The 18,082-nt window shown below is 34.4% G+C and overlaps 1 protein-coding gene and 1 non-coding gene across 4 annotated transcripts in view; one reads left to right on the top strand and one right to left on the bottom strand.

Moving 5' to 3' along the window:
• Nucleotides 1–18,082, bottom strand: part of LOC101741810 (tensin-1) — a 124,890-nt gene that overhangs the window by 94,484 nt on the left and 12,324 nt on the right. The gene's annotated exons all lie outside the window — the stretch shown is intronic.
• On the top strand, nt 5,329–5,400 carry TRNAM-CAU (transfer RNA methionine (anticodon CAU)). The gene has a single exon. It is a non-coding gene; the product is annotated as a tRNA-Met (tRNA).

Here is an 18,082-nt window from a genome sequence, read left to right as displayed (position 1 = left end):
AACTCAATCTACAATATATAACAGATCCATTGACAAGAAATAACCACGTTAATATAAAGTTCCGTTATTATCTCTGTATAAATGGTTTAAAGAGCTCTTACAGTGACCCTGGTGTTTAATGGTAACGCTAAAATACAAGACAACAACTTCATGCCACCTTTAAACCACGAGTTTGAATTCTCTATGCACTTGAATAAGACCTAACCTACTTTTAAAAGCGAAACGGAAGATTGCTTTGAATCTCTAACATTTTGACGTAAACGCAAAAAAAAAACGCGCACGCACATCACACAGCCATATTGACAACGCACACAGATGCTGAAAACACGTGGGTCTATACACCTGCCCTATATACGAAAGTTGAATAGCGCCGAGCCACCCGTGCCCGTGCCAACCGTTGGGCTACAAAAAAACGTACAATAAAGTTCCAATTTTACAATGAAACTTACACACGCGCTCCATTAACTAACTGGCTGAATCAAATTACGTTGAACAGCTGGTAACACGATTTCAAACAATTAGATTACCAACTGCTCCCGCGTACATTACTCAAATCGATCTTACAAGTGTTATGCACTCGTAAAAATAATACAGTCATGGAATAAATAACAGTATACTGTCAGATTGAGATAAAAGACAGCAGTGAAATACTTCTTAAAACAACCAACAGAACCAAATAACAAAGCCGAACTATTATTACGTTCAATTCGATTATATTAAACAAATTTATTTAATAAAAATTAATTACTTAATTTTTTTGGTAGTGATTGATATATTATCTAGCTATAACAATAAAACAATACAACAAATCGTGTCTAAAATATAACGTCTTAAAAAGTATCTGAACTAACACAAAAGGAGGTACAGGAAACCAAAGAAAACGCATACTGTTTTTATTAAAAAGAAGTGTTGCGATGACAATTAGTGAACTTCCTGTCGTGGCTTGTAACAACAGCCTTATTTCATATTTTTGTTTCGGCTTTGAGTTATTCCTTCCGATTTATCTTAAGCTGAAGAGCTCGGTTTATAAAAAAAAACCGCTGAGGGTTGGTTGTTTATGATTGGAATTACAGGGTGGCCACCTTTACAAAGGAATGTCAGGGGAGTTAAAATACTAAGAGCTCAGGTATAAGGTTAGAGAATTTTAAGCTCCCAAACTCTTTTTGTTTACAATTAATCTTTTTCAATAAGTAAGATCAAACCCGAGCCACGCTCCGTGATTGGTTTGATCGTTGGCTACGTTACTTTGATTGAAACTCTAAGACGGAAAACAAAGAGCCCACTGTCGGAATGGCTATAAATCACGAAAGCGGTGCCCTTTTAATATTCACTTCCATTGTTTTGTAATGAGTACTTGATGGTGACCGAAAAATATAAGACAAATTTATATTTCGGGGTAAATGCCCTGTGATTGACTAGAAAGCTTGTTAAGATGTAAGTAAAACTTATTCATTTAGTATCAATTTTGCTGATGCTTTGATTTCAAATATGTTTAATATAACGATGTTTATAAATAAGTGACTTTTGTTATTCGCTTTGTAACGCTGCATAAAAAGATCGAAATGACATAATTATATATATTTTTTATTGCTTAGATGAGTGGATGAGCTCACAGCCCACCTGGTGTTAAGTGGTTACTGGAGCCCATGGACATCTACAACGTAAATACGTCACCCACCTCGAGATATAAGCTCTAAGGTCTCACTATAGTTACAACGGCTGCCCCGCCCTTCAAACCGAAACGCATTACTGCTTCACGGCAGAAATAGGCAGGGTGGTGGTACCTACCTGCGCGGACTCACAAGAGGTCCTACCACCAGTAATTAAATTTATTACAATTATAATTATGTTATATACTTTATTTATACATGACTTTAATGGCCTGTGAACTAGTTCAGTCGTACACGCAATAAAAAACACACACACACACACACACACACACGCTATTATTACACAGTTTAACTCTTATTTAAGCATTAAGAAAATATATTAGACACGTGGAAAACTTATAACCACACTGATAAACTTCGGAGTTGTCACATCGCGGCGTCGTTGTTGTAAAATGCTCCATTTTCACGCTTATCTGTTTACGAACGCTTTTGTAACTTTGATGTTAGATCAGTTTTATTTTTAAACAGCATATTTTTTTACATAAATAAGGTAGTAAACGGCTGATTTGGCTATAAGCATTTACTCGAGTCTAAACATATAAAACCACTCTATAGTAGATTTGTCTCCGCATCGTCTTTCTTAAGCCCACTGAGTTTCTTGCCGGATCTTCTCAGTGGGTCGTGTTTCCGACCCGGTGGTAGATTCCGCGAAGCACGGCTCTTGCTAGAGTTCGTGATAGCAACATCGTCAGGGTTGAGCCCCATGAGCTCACCTACTAGGCCGGCGACGCTGACATGGCCTCCCTAAACCATGAGCATAGATAGGGAAAAAAAGTCTGTATAAGACATGAAAACAAAGCCTTAGGTTCATTCAAACAAGTCATTTTACCCTTCGTATTATTTATATTCCAACGTATGTATCTTTCGCATTAATAATAGACACTATGTAACCAGTCACGCCGTTTAATAATACGACTCACGCCAGTAATTTTCTTTTATCGCTTATACATAACACACAATCTAAATGCAATCTAATTTGTCTATTACTTGTGACTAACGTAACACTCTTCTTCTACCACTGACTTTTATGCTTTTTCCATAATACATGGACGAAGGCTGCGCACCGTGGGAACTCGAACTCGGAAAGGATTTTAATTATTTACCAACTTAAAAATCATAAAATTAATTAGTTATCGATATATATGTTGTCTCAATTATGCAAATACAAACACAGCTTGGCCCATATCTGGACATACAATTTTTTTAATGAATTAAAATTGCGTGTTACACCAGCGCGCGAATCTTCGTGAAACGCTAAAAAATACACTCTGAATTCTTTGTATGTAAACTGCTATACGCGAGACATAACTTATGCATGAAACTATTCACATCTATAGATTACTCAAATTGAACGACTACAAAGGTGATTGCATAATTGGAGGTAAAAACGATTGCCATCTGTCGCATAGAGCGGTGCTTTCTTCAAGTCCTTTGTACGTGACATCCGTTCGATATCAAAACGTTAGCAAGCCATTGAGAATTATCTCACGCGTCGACAGCGGTCACCGCGACCCGGCAGTTGGCGCAAACACCACCCGTTACATTATATTTCTTAGTATTTACGCTTTTACATTAATCTGTTCGTGAACAGGATGCATTATGCTCTTGATCGATTAACTCATTAAAATTGCTAAACCGAACAATGACTTCACCGTCTGATGCAAACACCTTTCTATGAATACATAAAGCTGTCTTTTCGAAAGTATTCGTATTTCACTGATAAATTTATAAGATTCTATATACTCGTAATATTGCCGTAATTCAATAGGTAAATACTATCAAGTTATGTTCAGTTTAACTGTGACATCAATATAATGATGAGCCCTTCGAAAGGCTATTTATGATTACGCATGAATTTATGAAAATAAAGTAATAAAATGAAGCCTTCACACCGTTTTATTAACAGTTACTGGATGCGTGTGTTGCTTTCTGATAATAAAGGAATAAATGTTGTTTCTTGAGTGCTATTATATGTCTTTCTTCAAACGAGGTATGCGACTCACTACTAAGCGGTAGACAGCGGTTTGGCTGTGCTCCTGTCATTTTTGACATTCCTGAGTTACCTTGTGGCGAGCTAGAGTGCGGGCCTGCCTTGAGTACGGCCCTGCGTTGGATCATCTAGAATATTCGACAGTACTCGAAAATGCTTTGGTTCGGTTGAGTTCGAGACAGACATACACTGGGTACTCCGCTATTAACATCTGTATTACCCGGTCATCGTTCTCGTCGAACCCGCTTGCGACGAAGGGCTCGACGAGTAAATTAACGCACAGACACAGCCCACTGAGTTTCTCGCCGGATCTTCTCAGTGGGTCGTATTCTCGATCCGGTGGTAGATTCTGCGAAGCACGCCTCTTGCTAGGGTTCATGTTATCAACGTCGTCAGGTTTGAGTCCCGTGAGCTCACCTACTAGTTAAGGCTACGCTAAAATAGCCTCTCAAGGCTATCAGCTTAGGTGGAAAAAAAAACTGTATTAGATCGCTCTTTAATTAAATATAAAATTTGTAATTGGTGGTATCATTTCACTGCAACGAAACCACAATCTTAACCACTCACCATCACGTAGGCCGTATGATCGTCTGCCTATAATGACAATAAAAATAATAATACTGAATTTCTTTGAAGTGTTAAGTGAAGCCGTCGAATGCGATTGAGCCTTTGACTTCAAGTCTTAGGGTGGGTATATTTGAATGCCTAAGACCGCATGATAATATTGGTGGACGTGATTTCATCGGCGATTTTAAAGCAGGGAATAAAATAGAAATATGAATACTCATAAATTAGTGAAAAAAAATACAAATCAGTTCAGCAAACTATGGTACCACCGAGCCAAGATCAAACGAATCCCAAATATTCAGTTAAGATGAATTTAACAAACAAAATAAATCTTAGGTCAATGACTTTAATTAATTACAAGTAACAATTAAAGCGGGCCCTTTAGATCGTTTCTACCCAACGTTACGGCTGGAATGTTGGATTGTACCAACAGCAACAGTATCTAATTGATGATCCTTAACTTTAAACGCGATTTTGCTACGAACAACGAAATTTCTTTATAATTAACAGACGTTATATTTGTTTTTAACAAGAATAATTTTAACTTTTTGAAGTTATACTTCTTTAGGCGCGTTAGGAAAAATTTATGAGAGTGAAATTTTACGATGCGCGCGCACCGCGACAAAAATTAACAGAATGAAGTTGCCCACCAAATCGCTCATTACAATACGACCGACGTTGTCGAGTCTGAATATAGCCGCAGGTGAACTTTCCAAACCGTACCGAGAATTACCGAATTTATACGATGTCAAGAAAAAGGATGTCCAATATGCGTGTTTGAGGATGTTGTTTAATCGATTTTTTTTCAAATTGATTAAAATTTAAATAAAAAAAAGGAATAAATTTAATAAAAATAAAGTAGTATAATAAAAATAAATAAAGTAACTTCTTACGCGCGTACATAAGTACACGCACCCTTTTTTGTTTAATATTTATCCCTAAAACGGACAGGCTCCATTCAAGGGAAATTATTTCGATTTAGAATTATTTACTTTCATTTAATTTATCTCTATCTATCTAGAGCTGATTGATTAATTCTTGAATGATTGAACTTAATTTTGTTATTAAAAGATATACGTAATTTCAACAAGTGTTCACAGCAGCAGAGTGGCGCAGTGGAAGCGTGCTGGGCCCATAACCCAGAGGTCCGTGGATCGAAACCACGCTCTGCTAGAGCTTTTTTTTGTTTTGTTATTATTAAATAAAATTAATTTTTATTTTATCTACGTAAATTAAAATTACAGTTGTGTTGCGTGACTAAAAATGTTTTTAGGCAATTGCATGTGCATGTATTCGCCTGTAAAATGATACCGTCGCCTTCGACCCCAAGTGAGTGATGATGATGACCGGACACTCCCTTACTTTATGGCATTATTGTAGGGACGAACCCTCGCGGAGGGTTTGGTAAGTAATGGCTAGCCAAAGGTGAAACTATTAAATTAATGTTACATTAACTGTGGTCTGAGTTAGTCAAAGTTTATGAACAATGATTAAGATTTTACTTTTTAAAGACTTTGTTCAATTGTGTTATTTGGAATTAAAGTATAATGTATTTTTTTTTCTTATATAAAAGATAAAATAGCCTTCTTATTACCTTCGTAGATAAACGAACCCACCTCGGATTATGAGTGTTCATCCTCTCTCATATAGGTATCAAGGATCCAGCCAGGTCGCTGCCTACCGCAAATAATGAATTACCTAGTTGTTTATTAATTCTAACAGGCTATTCTGTACAAACAGTAAAAAAAAAGCATATTTAAATGATTGTGATATAATATCCAAATACCAAATAACTTCCCTAAAAACTTTACAATAACGCAAGGAGTGCAATTATGTCAATTGCTTTTATTTTTGCTATCGCTTTATAAGTTTTAATGTGTAAAGGGTATGACGTAATAACCTTTTCCTTCTTTGATAATCCAAAATGTGCTCGCTCCAGGCATTTCAATATTGCAATAATTGTTACGTTATAATACATCTTGTAAAAATGAATATTAGAAAAAAATCTAATATTTAAAAAAAAAGACATGCCCGCTGAGTTTCTTACCAGTTTTTCTCAGGACGGAGGCTAGTTTTTGTGAATTGGCGGTAGTTCTTTTTGACGTTCAACAAGTGTGTACTTATATTTATGTTGAATTATTTTTTTTTAATTTGATTTGATTTGATGTATGGAGAAATTAAAAAGACGGTGGACGGTGGATTGAAGTCTCAATGATTACCCACCATTTTACTTGAGCCGTATTACATTTTATCTCACTTTTATATTTCGTATTCGTTTCATTCAAATTTATTCGATTTCATCCCTGAATCAATTTCAGACAAATCAACTTCAATTCATTCCGCTCCACTTTAGATAATTTTACAGAGCGCCATTTATTTTTGTTAAGCCGACTCAAGACTACGACATACCAAGAAATCAATTGTCATTCCAAAAAATAGGACTTTAGCGAGCAAGCGAACTGGAATTTTCTTTTGACACCAATAACAATAAACTTAGGAGTGAACTCATTCTATACTGATTACTGCTGAGTGGTGCATTAATTACTAATTAGGGGGCTCGGGGTTAGGGATTCGATTCTCAATTTGGACAAATATTCGTAGCTCGAAACAGACTACTTTCCTCCTGTAAGGACGTTTATTAAGCATACATGTATACATTTAAATGTTACGTATATCTCGCCCCATAATATCCCAATCATAATTCGGATCCAGATGACCGTGCGTGATATAACTCCGATTACTTATTATTACTTATTACCGATATTTTAGCGGTAGGCAGCGGCTTGGCTCTGCCCCTGGCATTCCTGAAGTCCATGGGCGACGGTAACTACTCACCATCAGGTGGGCCGTATGCTCGTCTGCCTACAAGGGCAATAAAAAAAAACAAACTTCTTTATTTATGCCTACTAAATAAATAAAAATTTGAGCATGAGAACGTTCAATAGCATTTTAATCACACTCAAGTACACACAGAACATCTACACTATTTTACCATTTCAAATAATCATTTTTCAAATGCACGCAAATACAAATAATATTTAAATTTAACATTACAATACGATACAGCTCGTGCAGTCGTTTATTTCACAATCGTAATTCATGATAATCTTTGAACTATTAACCGCGCTGCATTCTCTTTGATAAGCAGGTAAAACAGGCACAATTTTGATAAAAAGCCGTTTCTCAATGCGTTTCATTATTCGGCTATTGAATCATTTTAAAGCTACGTTTTATGTACATATTTGCGTAATCTATTATATTACAATAAAGAAATATGTAATAATAAATAAGAAGTCGTTGTGGCTTAAAGGATAAGACGTCCGGTGCATTCGGGTTGAATGATGCACCGATGTTCGAATCCCAGGCGGGCACCAATTTTTCTAATGAAATACGTACTTAACAAATGTTCACGATTGATTTCCACGGTGAAGGAATAACATCGTGTAATAAAAATCAAACCGCAAAATTATAATTTGCGTAATTACTGGAGGTAGGATCTCTTGTGAGTCCGCACGGGTAGGTACCACCACCCTGCCTATTTCTGCCGTGAAGCAGTAATGCGTTTCGGTTTAAAGGGTGGGGCTGTCATAATAACTATACTGAGACCTTAGAACATATATCTCAAGGTGAGTGGCGCATTTACGTTGTAGATGTCTATGGGCTCCAGTAAACACTAAACACTAGATGGGCTGTGAGCTCGTCCACCCGTCTAAACAATAAAAAAATTTACAGGAGTCATCAATAATTTATAAAAAGAAGAAAACGTGACTAATAAAACATTTTTTTTATGAAAGTTACACGACAAGGTTGATAACGTTTCATGAGTATTGACTGGTAACTAACAGAAATTTAAACTAGTTATGCTAAAGATCTTTGTTGTTTATACAAGATATGTTTCGCTGACGAACAGCAATTATTAAGTAAGCGATCCTATTGAAGAGTATTGGTATTAAATTCTATCATAAATTACGTATAGAACATTCTAAATATCAAATTAAATAAATAAAAAGTTACATAATCCAGAATAAAACAGTAAAAATTAAGAATAATAATGTATTGTCATTGCCTTTGTATGCAAACAAGCTTGCAGGCCACCTGCTGTTGAGTAGTCACCGTTGCGCATGTACATCAACAGTGCCAAAATACACAGTCAAGCTCATGTCTGCTGTTGAGGACTCTCGTTAAGCCTCATTTGAAGAAGGACATATTATAAACATCAAAAACATACTGAAATTGACATTAGCAATAATGTTGTTTATTTTCTTTTTATTTTCGTTTCAATAATATATTAAAAGAAAAACAGTTTCGAAAATTTCTCAGTCCATTATACGGTATATTACATTATTATTTATGACATCGTTTTCGCTTCATTTAATACATTAGAAAAAAAATGAACATCAAACAACCCCGAGCTAGGAATTTCTCTATGTGCCACAAACACACGTATGGAAAAACAATAGCAGCGACAAGTACACCTAAACACCGAACGTAAAATTTACAATAACATTGACACCGTGTATTTTTTTTATTGCCCTTTTAGGCAGACGAGCATACGGCCCACCTGATGATGAGTGGTTACCGTCGCCCATGGACTTCAGCAATGCCAGGGGCAGAGGTAAGCCACTGCCTACCGAGCCACTCACTAGCCATTAGTTAGACCAACGAGGCAAAATCTTGAACCAACATTTCGAATACTTTAGAGTTTTCGTGATCATGACTTGTTTTAGATTATGCCGTTTTGGAACGTCTATATTATATTTCGAAATACATTTTACGAGGTTCATCCACAACTTAGGTTTATGTTCACATAGTACCTATGTATGGAAAACTATGTGGCTTTCATTGTGAATGACTGACAGTTAACAGTCGTTAGAACCGTATACGGTATTCAGAGAGAAAGTAAACATCACGCATTAGATATGCAGGGAATAGACAAATTTTTATTTACGGTTCTGTTTAGTTCGAGGAATTTCACAACATTAAAGTCATTTTTTCTAGACATTAATTTTAGTTATGTGAATTAGGTAAGCCATTTTATTAATGTATACATTAGTACAGATAAAGCTAAAGATTATAGATATAAATTGGTAATTTAACAGTAACTCAAAAGATCTCAGCCTGCCATTATAATATGCAATACCATTAAAATATTTAATCAATATATTAAAGAAATTACACGAATCTACGGTCAAACTATTTGGTATTTATGTTAATTGTATAGGGGCTTACAAACTGACGTGTCATTAATGTAATATGATTACTGTTGCGGTCCACACTTACTTGTGGTCAATCACTATTCATTATAAATGTTCAATGAACTAGAAATTAGCTTACTACAGAAATATTTTCGTCAATAAAAATTCGTGCACATCAGGACCATTAATGTAGTGATCTCGGGTAGAGTGCGAAAAAAATTATTAAAGTAATCGAATCCCACTAAAATGCTTAGTAAAATAATAATTGTGTGCCTAGTGTGAGAATCATTGGTTAATATTATATTAATGTTGATGCCATCTGCGTAATCTCTCAGTTTGTTAAATATGTAAATAGTATTCTAGGTCATGGTTTAAGAGTTTATGTAGTAAATAATAAATTTATTATTGTTATTAATTTAAAAAATTAATTTTGTATCTATTCGTGTTGATTCAGCGATGGATTTCGTGTGAGCTCACAGTCTTTGCAGACCACCCACATTGACAGGCATGACTTGACGTGCAATCAATTCAGTTGATTTGTTTGTCGGTGAATAATAACCCAATATGTACAATAACAACATGTCATACGAAGAAACGTGTCGGATTGGAGAACTACGACCTGTCACCTCGGTGTCGAAACTTCCAAATTAAACTTAAAACTTCAAAACTTTGAGGAACGCACATGTGACCATGATTGAATAACATCATGTACCAAATTAGGTGACACTATTATTTGTTAATGTCAAAAATTATTAATAGAAACTTATTTTAACTCGTTTCGTTCGTTTTTGGCTCAAAAGCTTGTAATAGATTTTCCAATTTAAGCTTACTGTCTTCGAATTGAGTTCGATAGCGCTTTATTTAACATAACTATTTGTAATGTAATTATTACAGCTTCAAAATCTTAACAGTACATGAACATTAGTCTTCGTTTAAAGGCACTTATCACAAAACGGTTCAATTAAATTAAATCTTGAGTATGCGGGCTTAGTCGGCAATAGGAATACTCAATACAATATTTTCTTTACGATAAAGCCCGGTTGCAATCACATATAATTCCTTTATTTATTTATGGTTAGAGACGTAAAATATGCTAAGTATTATTTAATGTTTCAAGCTGGCGAAGCGTGAAAGCACAATTTAATAAGCAATTACGAAAAACAAAACGTGTGAAAGTAATTTAATTTTGATAAAATAACAAGAAATAAGTTTATTCGCCAATGATTCATTGTTAATTAATTCGTTGTTTGTCGTTAAAATGAGAACAGTATACGGGAGTCTGCTGTCTGGCCTGTGGCTTTGTTTGAACGGTGTTGTAACTATCTGACGTCATGAGTACCTCGCACTTGTTTTGCGCAACACGTTAATTTATCAGAAAAAAAAATGTTTGATGAAGAGACGCGAGCACCGATAGAATCGGCATAGTTTTATCCGTGCACCACTAAACGTCTAAACGTGTATCTAAAATAAATAATTACTAGATGATGACCGGTTTTTTTTTTTGATAACGCCATCTTGTCTTTAAAGCGCTTATTTGACCTTAATTAAGAAAAATAGTATTATTATTCGCCAATAGATGTCGGGAAGAGTTGATTATTGAAAACACGAATAAAACAACATTTTCTGAAAATAAATCGTAGCTAGATCGATTTATCGCCCCCGAAATCCCCTGTATACTAAATTTTATGAAAATCGTTGGAGCCGTTTCCGAGATTCAGATTATATATATATTTATACAAGAATTGCTCGTTTAAAGGAATAAGATAGTCTTTAATTCAGTGTGCTTAGTGCGAGTTTTTTAACGTTCTCGATAGCGTAAAAGTTAAATCAAATTTGTATGGAGTTGGAACGTTTGCCAACGTTTGCCGCTAGGGCCGCTGTTCCAACTGCATACAAATTTGAGTTAACTTTTACGCTATCGAGAACGTTAGAAAACTAGCACTAAGCACACAGGTCTACCTGATCTTAGATGGTTTCAAATCATCACAATGTAAAGACCTCCCACCTTGAGACATGAAGTCAAACTTTCAATTGTATTCTATCTGGTCACAAAGACTTTTACAATACAAGGACATCGTTTTATGCTGTATCACATGAATTCATTACAGAATTGTACGTAGTTAGTTGTGGTAATATAATATCGTTTCAAAAATATAAAGACTATCCAAAATTAACTTTATATTTTAAACGTCGTGATCAATTAGATAATTAGATCACTGGATATTGAAAAACGCAAATTCACTATGAGTCAATTCGCCACTACCAATTTTATGGAACGTTTTAGGAACCTCAAGCTATCATAACGTTTACACGGTAAAGTGTATTATTTACAAGCGTCTTTTCCAGGCACGCTTGTGTTGATCGAGCTTTATATATGTCTACAGTTTTAGCTTTATACGTGAAGAGCATTCTCGGTTACGGAGCATACTAACGAAAAGGCTGAACCATAATCCTAAGAAACGTATTTTGATGCACCCGGACAGATGTATTTATATATACGTCAAATAATCATCATTGAGGCGCGTTGTACGCTACCGTATAAATGAAAATCTTTGGTAGAAAAACTTCCTTAGTGAAATAATCCTTAATGGCTAAAAGAGTCCGTCGGTTTTTTTTTCTGTGATCTCTCGTTGCGTACCGCGTACGAAGCTATTTGATTTACACCCTATTCATTTTAAAAATACCAGTTCGGTATTGGACTAGAGCTTATCAGTATAAGCAATAACATATAGTAGTATTCGTGGCTTGATTTTGTGCTCTATTTATTTTACTAGGTAACATATTTTACTTACAGATACGAGGCTGCTTTTATTGACTTTTCAGTATGAAACTCATACTAGCACTCATAAACACTTCATAGCAGGCGGACAAACGGAGGAAGTTTTATTTAGAAACAAATCTATTTTGTATCACGTTGTCACAGCTATTCGGTTCTCTTAATCACTCCACTCCATTTCTAAGTCATAAAAACTAAAAATTAAAAAATTAAAAATAAAATTGGTGCGAAAATGAAAGCATAATAACTATTTGAGAATGACAGGCCCCAAATTCAAATAAAATATTATTGGGTATTTTTTATTATATCGGTATTGTTGCTCCCACTCAGCAGAACAACAGTTCAACCTGTCGTAATATAATGCATGACTACTTCGCGGTAGAATTGGTAGGATAGTACTAGCTAGCCCTTCCGACAGTAACTCAGTCTCAAACTAACGCAATACCTCACTAAATAATTTTTTATCGATTTTTGTAACGATTATTCGAAACCTGTGCTATGTTGCAATTGCTATAACCAAAGTAATCTAATATGCAGAGCTTTCTTTATGATTAAAACTAATGTATTATGTACGCACGCTTTGAAAATTAGGTCAACTACTTAACCTCCATCCGGAAAACACTAAAAACATGTTCAATGCTATTATTAATGTGAAACAAAAGTATCCATGACTCACAGCTTCCTTAATATTTCCAGCTGGGAAATCTATTATTTTATTAATATATCGATTGATATAAGGTTAAAATTGTTTTTCTAATAAATTTTCGAATTTGAATAAAACTAAAATATTCGAGCACGCTTTCTTCAACTCTGACGGTTTTTATTATATTTTTAATATATTAATTAAGACATTTCGAATACTAAACTAATACTAGTTTTCGTGGTCTCACGGACGACTAAGATGTTATTCGTCGACATTTAAATATTGTGTTAACTACAGTCTATCTTTCTGCAATCAATATATTAATCATTAAATATCATAGTAGGAAATAATATTATGACAATAAAAAACGTGAAATTATACCGTAAAAGTAGTTTTAATAATGTCTACGACTCCCGAAAAACGAAAAAAATACAATAACATCAACTTCTGATCATACCTGGAATAACGAAATTTAAATTACCATCTCAACTATAGTCTTTATGCTGACTCATAGTCATGTTTTCACGGTTATGTTTTAAGATGACAACTTAATTGCTTGGTGTCAGCGCGTGAAGAGAGTGAAAGAGTCGAAGGGATGCCGCTTGTTACCTCACATGTCACTAGCTCACATGACAGCTGTCACTACGCCCGTATGTATACTCAGAGGTCTTCACTCAACAGCCGTAGTTATATAGTCAAAAAGGTTAGAGCGATTTATCGATGACGCGTCAAAAATTAAATAAAACAATATCTTGCTGTTTGAAAGATCTGTTTATATTTGTAGAGTAGGGTAGGTACAGTAGAATAAAATATTGTAAGTACAACAATTGTTGTTTCGGTATCCATAAATACTCATTTGTTGAAACTACTCGCGCACTGCCTATTGCTCGTTGAGGTACTATGAAAATGGCTTTTCTGAGCGGCAAATAACGATTCTGTCACCTTTCAAGTAAATCGGTAAACTCAGTACTAATGCATTAGTCACTAATAAATACAGAAATATTTATTATAATAGGCATATTTCTGACATCTCTATACCAATACATTTACATCCAATTTTTTTTGCTTTCGTGTTTTAGACTTAAATTTAAAAAAAGAAAGTTTTTGACAATTGTACGCCTTCTCAACTAATCTACAAGTACATTTTTGTCGATTAGTTTACTACCTACAATCGGAATACCGGTGAACATAATATTTAACCCAAATTAAAAATAAGTACACGATACACATTACAGTTCAATTAAAACTATTAGTGAATAGATTACATCCGCATTTCAATTTGTCAAGCTCAAATCACAAACGTGCAAGAATTTGAATGAGCCCGATTAAATTATATATTCGCCGCGCTCCACACTCAGAATGCACTTTAAAAGGTTTTTATTCTATCCTTGACTAAGTTAGCAGATGAATAAAAATTTTAAATTTAATGCAATGAATCATTAGCGTTCCAAAATAAACAAAGACCCTAAATTTTTATGTTGATTACTTCAATATGGCAACCCAACATTGGAATCAGTCTAGGACCTCCCGCGGCGTTTGTTTTGAGCTGGAGCCCACAATCACGTATCAGTTATGTATAATTAACCTTATTTAACTGCGAATTTATTACTTTCGAACAAAGACACTGTAGACCCCGCACTGACACTTCGGTTAGACTAATAATTTCTCTAGATTTCGCATGTAAATCAGAACAAAATGAAAATATGCAAAACAAATTAATCTCCAAGTGCACACAAAGAACATTTATTAAAACAATTGCCGTGTCAAATAACGAATTAATTTCCTTTGACTGAATTGGATTTTGTATTATTTCATTCAAAAGGACGGAGTTAAGCATAAACCACGCTTATTTTTAAATCTCTTAATACATTGTTCAGTTTAGTTCTTTTGAATCAGTTTAAATGTCTCTGCCGGTACAGTTTGGTCAAGAAAAATAGTGAAGGGTTACATTTGCGGTCGCATTGTGTTCGGCGTAAATAACTATAAATCACACAGTCAAAGCCACTCGAAACTTAAAAGTTGAGAGTGCACCAGGTGGCCGACACTATTTTTAGTCGTTGTTTACGTACCCAATAAGGGTGTAAAAATTATTTTATTACTTCCATTCACCGGCATGATTCATGAGGAACAGGGTGGGTACTATTTACGGTTAAAAAAATCATTTTTATTAATAAGTTTTTTTATCGACAAATTTTAATGCCGATCGAACCCGTTTTCAAGCTCTTTGAATAAATAATGTAGGTAATGTAAGCAATGAGCTATGTTTTTTTAATCCACGAGACGACGGGTGTCCGGCAGCTGGCAGCCATGTTTCACGAAGCGTGATATTTTTTGCAAGGCAACGTTTTTCTGTTTGAATTTCAGTAAGAAATCTTATACGTGTAATGTTATACCTAAAACAACTTTTATGTCCTCACAGTGACCTCTAAGTCTACATTAGATAGCAATTTGTTTCAGTATAACTAGTTGCGTTACTCGTTTAGAAGGTCGAAACTTAGTAAACATGCATTTTATATTCTAAGCAAATAAATTGCTTGATAGTTTTGAACAAAATAAGACTACTTAGACAGTGACATACAATACTAAATTATTTCAACTGTGTTTTATATCTCTAGAATGTTTTCTATATTAATATATTCTATTACATGTCAAATAAAACAAAATTGTCTTTACAACGTAGAAGACTACAACTGGTATTCGTTTATTTATAAGTTACCGTGTGTCTGCGAGGTAAAATTCCCGCTGGGATCCGCTTCCGGTCAAATGCTTAACTTCCATAAGTACAGAGTTACGCAACATCCGCCGCAACCATTACGTACCTACCACAAAAACTTTGACGTACCAACGAACACTATTACCACCGTTCACTAAGAACAGAAAAATAATTATATTTTTTCGTGTTTATATTCAACAACTGCTTAACTACCTGAAGCGTTGTGAACACATTTCAAAATTCATGTATTAATAATAATTAAGAACAGTTTTGACATCTTTATTTTTTTTTCTGTGAGCGTTTGTGACTGAGCTCCTCCTAAACGGCTGGACCGATTTTAATGAAATTTTCTATGTACCTTCAGGTGGATTCGAGAATGGTTTAGATTTACAAATCAGCCCGGCAGACGGCGCTGCAGTCGGTATCTAGGTTATTTATCTTTCCTAGAAATAATGTATATGGCAAAACAACGTTTGCCGGGCCAGCTAGTTTATATGTACTATCTAAATTTTAACTTAAATTCTCATAGACATAATATATGTATATTTAGAGTAATCAGCCGAACTTTCGTCCGATGATTCCGAAATCATATTATTATTTGAAAAGTACCTAAGCTATTGTTGAAGATTTAAAATTTTAATAACTCAATAAGTCCACTTTTACTGCCCGCTCTCTGTTCTTGTGAAATTAATTAGAACGCCTTTTAACACTGTGAGAAATAAAATTATTCTTCGAGATCCCATATGGAATCCTCAGTAGTCAGTACAACGTATCGCGCGATGTAAATCATAAAAACAAGGTTGACACTTGTGAGTTTTACTAAAACTAAAACTTTTAGTTTGTTTCGAATTTATAGTAGGTAGGTAGGTAGGTGTTTATTTAAAATAACTATTTTGTCTATATTCATAAAATCCATAAATATAACTTTTTAATAATATAAAAGTATATTTTCGTATTCATTAGTACACTGCGTAGTCTTCTATTGCCTCTGTGAAGAAAAGTAAAGAGAATATATGATCAGTCATAACCTATCCTACGCATTTTATTCGGAGCGGCCGTGTCCTGAATGCCCTGATGGCCAATATGCTCGGTGTTATCTACGCGATGCGACTATGCCTGAACTTAAATACCACGATCGTGTATTTATGTAAAATAATAAAGAGCATTATTACTATTATCTGAGATACATAGCGAACCACCCCAGCTCTGTACGGATGTATATACTGGAAATACGGTAAAGTGATTAAGTACGTAACATTTATAATATGATATAATTTATAACATTTTTAGGCAAGCATTTTATAAAAAAAACTTTAATATTTAATTTCATGCTTACTTCTTCAAAAGTGACGCACTATCCATTTAAAGTTTCAACACTTAATTCACCCTTTTAGGGGTAAAATTTTTAAAAGCCATCACATCTGAAGCTTTTGGAATATTGTGCTTCTTGCTTTGAAAATCACTGACTTGCATACAGCCGTTAATATTATTTTACCCCCTGGTTGTAGCTTTCGTAAATTGGGTACAATTTTTGAAAATCGATCGTTCGTGGATTCTGACGTCAAATATCATAAGTTCATGTTTTAAAAGCAACAAAACTTAAAAAATCATGCATAAATGCAACTATGATCTGTGTCAAGGTAGGCAACTGTATTCGCTTCATCAAATCAATGACTGCTGAAACCACTTGACATCAGAGAACCGTGAACCCGCCTGTCCATCTAGAATAATAATCTTGCAAAAGATTTTTATCCGTTTATCTGTTTTAATACAGTTGTTTGCACAGAAGCGTGGGTAGCCCTTTTGTTTTCGATTTGACGGGCTTGAAGACGATATTATATGTGTAGCGTAAGTAATTTATGAAGTATTCTCAGCGAAGCTATAAATTAACTTTGTTAGGGACTAATTAAATTTAAGCCCTTTTAAACTTAGATATATTTTCTTTTGATAAACTTTAATATATTGTATAGTCATAAGAAATTCTAAAAATATGACAAATGCCATAAAGTGGATTGCTTAATTTGTACATCCATTTATACATGCGTATTAAAAAAATATGTCTTAATATTATATATTTTGTTCTTAAAGCTTAATGATTATCGGTCATGTCTGACACACAAAAACGTAGGTACATTCAGCCAATCGAGGAAATTTAACACCTCTGGGAAAGTTTCTAGCATAATATACACGTGCGTAGATGCATAAATTACCTCTATCCTAACCGGCTATGTATCATCTGTTTTTATCAGTATTAATTTCAATTTACTTTCGTTAGAATTATATCTATCTTTTCCTCTAATACCATGAAAACTGGTAGAAGACCTCATCTCATCCTCCACAGGTTGGTACCATCTATTTCTTCGTTCCATTTTATAGTTTAGTAGAGTTATTCTTATGTAGTCTTAATTAGCAACTATTATGCTAACCTTGGCTTGTTTCAAAACCATACTATTCAGTGGGTTTCCAGAGATCGTTTTTACCACATTTTGTGCGTAGTTGGAATAGACCCTTAGGCCACCAAAGATTAG

Source organism: Bombyx mori, chromosome 4 (assembly GCF_030269925.1).
Source record: "Bombyx mori chromosome 4, ASM3026992v2".
NCBI lineage: Eukaryota > Metazoa > Arthropoda > Insecta > Lepidoptera > Bombycidae > Bombyx > Bombyx mori.
This window is presented reverse-complemented; position numbering and strand designations above follow the sequence as displayed.